Here is a 7,086-nt window from a genome sequence, read left to right as displayed (position 1 = left end):
AGTTTGAAGATCAGGGTAAATTTAACTTATTTTGTCTTCCGGGAAACGTAAATATCTTCTGTAGCTTCTGAAGGGCAGTTTTAAATGAAAAAAAAAAAAAAATCTGGTATTTAGGCAAAATAAGAAAAATTTACACATCTTCATTCTGTTCAAAAGTTTTCACCCCCAGCTCTTAATGCATGTTTTTTTCCTTCTGGAGCAACAGTGAGCATTTGAACCTTCTGTAATAGTTGCATATGAGTCCCTCAGTTGTCCTCAGTGTGAAAAGATGAATCTTAAAATCATACAGTCGTTGATGCAAAGGGTTCAAATACACAAAAACAAAACGAACAAAAAAAACAAACAAACAAACAGCTGTGGATCATTTAGATAACACAGCATTAACAACACTTTTGAACAGATAATTTTTTTTATAAATTCAACTATTATTTACTCTTATGGGCTATATTGGTTTTATTTAGAATTGTCCTCAATAAGCTATTTCACATAAAATATGTTTACATATAGTCCACAACCTTCCTAGATTCATTATAAATGCATGCCTCTACCTAGATTTTTGCTGAACACCAAATCCGTACGAATCATTGTATCATTTATCATTTAAATCATTTATTCCTTTTTAAACAAGTTATTAAATAATAAATATAAGTTATAAATATAAAAATATAAATTAGAGGGCCAGAGTTTTGATTAAGAAAGCCTAATTTTCGCATAGTTCCTTGCAGAATATAATGTTATGTTGGGTTGTTTGTATGATTTTTTTCAAACACTCACTGATGCTCAAGAAGGAAACACCATGCATTAAGAGACAGGGCTGAACACTTTTTGAATTATTTGATCAGGGTCAATTTTACTTATTTTGTTTTTGGGAAACATGTATTTCATGTAACATGTATTTTAAATAAGAAAAAATGTACAAAACGTCATCATCCCATTCAAAAGTTTTCACCCCCAGCTCTTTTAATAGAGGATTTTATGATTAATAATCAATGAATATGGTGACTAATATTAATAATAATAGGCAAACGGCTAAACCGTAAATGAAAAGTACAAGAAATCTGCAAGTTATTGTTTTTGAAACAATAATTTGAAAATAAATGCTGTTCCAAGTACCTTTAACCCAGAAACGGTGTAAAAATCAGACTGGACTAAAAGCCAAAGGCAGAGAGGGAACTTTGCCTCTTCATTTCAGAGGTCCACCAGCTTTATGCACTGCTGTTAATGCATATGCATGTGTGATGGCCCTGAGAAAAGGAGAGAAAGATGCCTTTGAGAATTGGGGGAAGTGAATTCCCTATGAAGCCTGCTCCATTAGGAAAACATGATGCCCCCAAACTACTCTGTCTCTACTGCACCAGCACACTTTCTCTCACCCCTTTCTTTTTTCCCTCTGTCTTTAGGGACCTTGTGAAATATGTTGAAAGCAGGCCTCAAAGGCCTTTAGAATTGAAAAACAAATAGCATAATTCAGGAGAACGCCACCACTTGCAGCTATTGGACCCACGTGCTGTTCCTTACTTTTTCATTTCTTACTTTTTTAAATAATTTGGGGCAAGTTTCACAACACTATTATGCCACTAGCTGAAATTAGAAATTTGGAAAAGAACTCTTATTCATCCTGTCTGTGCAACAATTAGCACATGCTGTAAATTATTTATTTACTCTTGGAGTTTTATTTTTAAATCTTTTCCCTTTTTTTTTTAAGAGACTGCCACCAAATGGAGTGTTAAAGTATTTGTACCTGAACTCTTGTTTATGATTAATGTCAAATATGCCTGCATACCTCATTGTACTTGTCAAGTTTTTGTTCTGCTGTATTTCACAGGACTGAGCAATATGTAAATATATGTTAAAAAAATATTGCTGAATCCGACTGCCATCTGTCTGCCATCTACGCTGGTGGAGAAAACTGTCTTTGACAAGCAGCCCGTTAGAAAATGTTTTTAGCACAACAGCCTTATATAATTAGCCGGTCTCGTTTAAAGCCAAGATACAGCAATTTACAAAAAAAAAAAAAATAAATAAATAAAAAAATAGCAGATTTCCAATCTGAAATTATTAGAGTTTACCCTAAAATGAAAATTTGCTTGTAATTTATTGACCCTCAGGCCATCCAAGATGTGGGTGAATAGTTTTTTTTGGAAGTTAGGGTTAGGGTCACACTTTTAGCTGAACCCGTGATCTACGGGGAATCATAAAATGCAAGTCAACAGCTACAGTTTTTTGAGATTTAAAAAAAGCATATCAAAGAACACAAAATTAATACCTATGGCTCGTGATGATACATTGAGGTCTTATGAAGCGAAACAGTCAGTCTGTGCAAGAAATTGAACTTTATTTACAACAACATTAGCTGTAATCCAGAGCATCTGGCAAACGGTCAGGAGTTGATGTCCAGTTTATGATTTATGGTGATCTAGTTCACCAAATCAGACTGAATCATCTGACAGTCATCATGATAGTCACTCCGATGCAAAATGAGCCAAAAAAATGGAAAAAGAGAAAGTAACGTTACCTCTGAAAGGCGTAATAAGTACTATATATGGTCTGTCAAGTCTCAATGTATTTTCAGCATCTCCTATCATGTGTTTTGGCTTATAAGATATTGTAGGAGTTCATTTTTTAAATTTTACAGTTCTTGGAGGCTATTTATTAAAGGGGTCCTAGTATGCTTTGTCTAAGCTGTTCTCCAATCACAATGCACTGGAACAGCTAACCAATCACAACACATTTTAGTTTTTTCTGAAGGAACTAATTGAGCCATTTGTGCTAGGCTGCGGAGAAAGGTATTGTAATAATGTAAATGATATGAAAAATAATGCATTTTTCGAACCATCAAGCATGAGAGCATGTTCTAGTACACCCCCAAAACAAAACAAAGACTTTGTAAAAGAGGATAATAGGACTCCTTTAACACCCCCACTCCTCTAATGTATCTTGTAATGTTGAATAATGCATGCCAGTAGTTGGCGCTAGTGCACATACCAGCAGACTGAACATATAATACACATGCACATGATGTTTTCACAAATTAGTGTTTTTTTTTTTTTTGTTTACACAGAAATGAAAACAGTATTTTTAAAAACTTGCACATTGTAACCTGTTTCAAAAATCCTCTCAAAACACACACACACACACACACACACACACACACACACGTCTGGTTTATTATCCTTGTGGGGACTCTCCATAGGTGCAATGGTTTTTAAACTCTCCACACTGTATTTTCTATCCCCTTACCCTAACCCTACCCCTAAACCTAACCCTTACAGAAAACTTTCTGCATTTTTACTTTCTCAAAAAAACTCATTCTGTATGATTTATAAGCTTTTGTACCCATGGGGACCCACAATGTCAAAAATTTCAGGTTTTACTATCCTTGTGGGGACATTTGGTCCCCACAATGTAGCAAAAACAAGTACACACACACACACACACACATATATATATATATATATGTATATATATATACACTGCCCTCCAAAAGTTTGGAAACGCCCTAGAAAATCTGGGTTTTGGACAATATTGGCATGAATCCTTTTTCATTTGTGATAATTTGGCACTTATAAGGGACAAACAAAGTATGAAAACATATTTTATTACATAAACAGTTTATACATAGAAAAAACGTACATTTTCGATTCATCAAAATATCCAGCATTAGCAGCTATTACAGCTCTGCATAATCTGGGCCTAAATTCATTGTATTCTAAACTTAATTGGCAATCAGTTGTTGAAGCTATTAAGGTGTGCTGACCCAAACATCTTTTAAAAACCTGGACCAAGTTTAAACCAGTAACCAGGCATCACAGCTGACAAAGGGGCATGTCTGACTTTGACATGTGTATATATTGCCATTATTATGTAATAAAATGAAAATTATTATTGCTGGTCTTCAATGATAATGTCAAGTTACTTTAAAGAATTGGCACCAAAAAATGATAAGGATTTATGCTGATATCATCCAAAACCACACTTTGCCAGGAGTGTTTCCAAACTTTTGGAAGGCAGTGTATGTATATTTTTAAGGGCTTTTTATGCCTTTATTGAGACAGGATAGTGGAGAACTGACAGGAAATCGCTGGCTGAAGAGAGGGGAGCGGGATCAACAAAGGACCTTGAGACGGGAATTCACAGTTGCAATGTATATTGGCGCACTAACCACTAGGCTATGTGTAAATGGTTCTGATGCTAGTTATATGGTAGCAGATACTGTTTTATACACTGAGGTCAGTGTATAAAATACTATGCAAGGCCAGCCTACCCATACCCCTAACCATACTGAAGCTGGTTGAGGAAGGGAGCCACGTGATGAGCATGATAACATGATCAACGTGAGGAAACCACATTCAGTTTCAGTTATAGGTCTACTGAATAGCCGTAAGGCACTATTTCCTTTTTTCTAATATTTTCTACATTTTAATTTAAAATAATCACCCCTCTGAGCTAATATGAGATAGAAATAGGCGGATTCAAAGTTGCATCAGAAGCTAAACCCACTATCTTTACTCTTCAAGCCACTGATCCTGTTACTAAATTGGTTTCTTGGTGGGCGAGTTTGTGTAAATAGGCTTGTCAACAAGATGGGCTGTTTGCATTTAGTGTTAGACATGCCGCGTTGTAGCTGCTAGTAATCGCACATTCACAGTAATTTTAACAGTAGTAGTTTAATGAAAAAAGTAGTTTAGTAAGAGTTTAATGATGCCGTACACATTGCTCATCAATTATAATAATGTGATCTCTGTGGTAGTATCCTGGATCCCAGCATGCACTGCAGCATGAATAATAATTTTTATTTTGTTTTTGTTGTTGTTGCATTCATTTGTTTTTATACGTTTATCTTTCAGATGTTATGACTGTTGACTGCTTATATGCTGAGTGTTGATAATCAAAGCTCGCAATCACAGCTCATCACAATACAAACTGCAGTTGTGTATGAGAATCCGGCATTAATCCATCATTCACTGAGTTTCTTGCTGCCAGTCTGAGTCAGTGAATCAGTCCAGCAGAAGTTTTCATGCTGTTGATCTCACCTTATTCTTCCAGTCTTGCAGTATAATTGCAATATGATTTTTGGCCAAGTTGTGCATTGTTTACCTACATGTCATTTGACCGTTAAACCAAAATCAGACAAAAGTGAATATGCAAATGTATTGCAACTTATAGAAACTTAATCAATACTAACTTAATAGAAACTTAATACTAACTTAAAATCACTAGAAGTAAATATTTTGGGTTTAACAGGTTTTGGCTGACAACTAATCTCAAATTTAATTTCAAAAGTATTACAATACAACAATGTGTTATTTAATAAATATGCAATATGACACATATATTTAAACTCAGTTTAAAGATGTATAAAAGCAGTACAAAAATTGTGGGTCATTATTTTTATTTTAACAATAAGAACATTTTGGGAAGGAAATGTTCTAAACTGTCATACAAGTAGGCTTCATTTTCTTTTTGTTCATTTAAAAGGACTTTTGGTCAAAGCAAAATACTTTGAAAGTTAACATTTGATGAAAAGGAGTTTTTGTATACACATTCAATAGCATCTCTCTCTAAGTTAAAGTGAAAAAGCTCATATAGATTTATTTGCAAGGAAGCCCGTTTGTGTGTCCGCAGTGACAGTGATGGACGGCCTATTGACAGCATCTTTCACTGGCGAGTTGTTGTGAATAATTACTACAGATGGTGCAGTGTGTTGAACACTAAAGCGTATAGATTAAGCTGAGCTGGAGTAAAGGAACGCTTCACATGGTCTTATCAGGACCATGAAGTGAGATTTTAGCAGGTTATCAATGCTGACCTTTGTGTAGAAGCCATTCATCAGTCAAGATGTTCAGATAAACACTGTCAGAATGATCTTTATGTGTAATGACGAACATCTGTTAGATCTGCAATTTAAAGCCTGAACCACCAATGAAACAATGGATGAAATATTTAAAATATTTTTTGTACTTACAGTCTTATTGTTCGTGATTCTAACCCCTAAAGGGATAGTTCACCCAGAAAATGGAAATTAGCTGTTAATTTTTCTCACCCTTAGGCCATTCAGGATGTAGATGAGTTCAGACGAATAGTACAGAAGGTTTTTAGCTGAAACCATAGTACTTGGTGATTCATAAAATGCAAGTCAGCAGCTACCGTCACTTTGAGAGTCAAAAAAGCATTTCAGGCAACACAAAATGAATACTTGTGGCTCCTGATGATATATTGAGGTTTTACGAGGTGAAACCATCAATCTGTGCTAAAAATTGAACATTATTTAGAACATTACTACCTGTAATCCAGAGCCTCAGGCAAATAGGGGAATTTGATTCTTTTCCACAAACTGGATTTTGGACAGTTTTTTTAATGAACTACTTCAAATAATTGATTCACCAATTTGTAATGATGTAACGTATATGCAGTTATATCAAAGCACCCAACAGCAATGTGGAAAGCATATGTTTTGCATGTCTAAAGAATCTAAAGTGAATAAACTTGTCTTAATCAACTCATGACCAACCATAAAACCATATGAAACCATAAAAACTTTAATTTCAGTCGTTCACTTAAGTGTTCAGTTCACACATGCGCATATCAGCGGCTCATAGGTCTTCTGTCCATGTCGAACTGTTTCCTCAGTTCAGTTCAGTGTTGGAGGAACTGGATCACTGAATCAGTTCATTCATCATAGAATCAGATACACTGCTATTTTGGCTCATTTCCAGTCGGAGTGACTGTCAGGCGTCTAAAAGTGAGTTTTGATTGGGTAACTTTTAGATCTGTGCTGCTCGAACCACTCAGATTGTTTCAGATGATTCAGCTGATTTGGTGAACTGGTTCATCTAGTCCACCAAAAAGAATCAGTTCAAAAGAATGATTTGTTTGCGAACCAGACATCGCTCTAAACCATTTGCCTGAGGCTCTAGTTTATAGGTAATAATGTTGCACAGTTTCTTGCATAGACAATCGTTTTGCTTGATAAGACCTTAAGCTTAAGCCTTAAGACTGCCTGTATTTTTTTATTTTTGACTCTCAAAGTCACTGTAGCTGCTTACTTGCAGTTTATGAATCACCAAGAAGCACAGTTTCAGCTAA

Source organism: Labeo rohita, unplaced genomic scaffold (genome assembly GCF_022985175.1).
Source record: "Labeo rohita strain BAU-BD-2019 unplaced genomic scaffold, IGBB_LRoh.1.0 scaffold_1003, whole genome shotgun sequence".
Taxonomy (NCBI): domain Eukaryota; kingdom Metazoa; phylum Chordata; class Actinopteri; order Cypriniformes; family Cyprinidae; genus Labeo; species Labeo rohita.
This window is presented reverse-complemented; position numbering follows the sequence as displayed.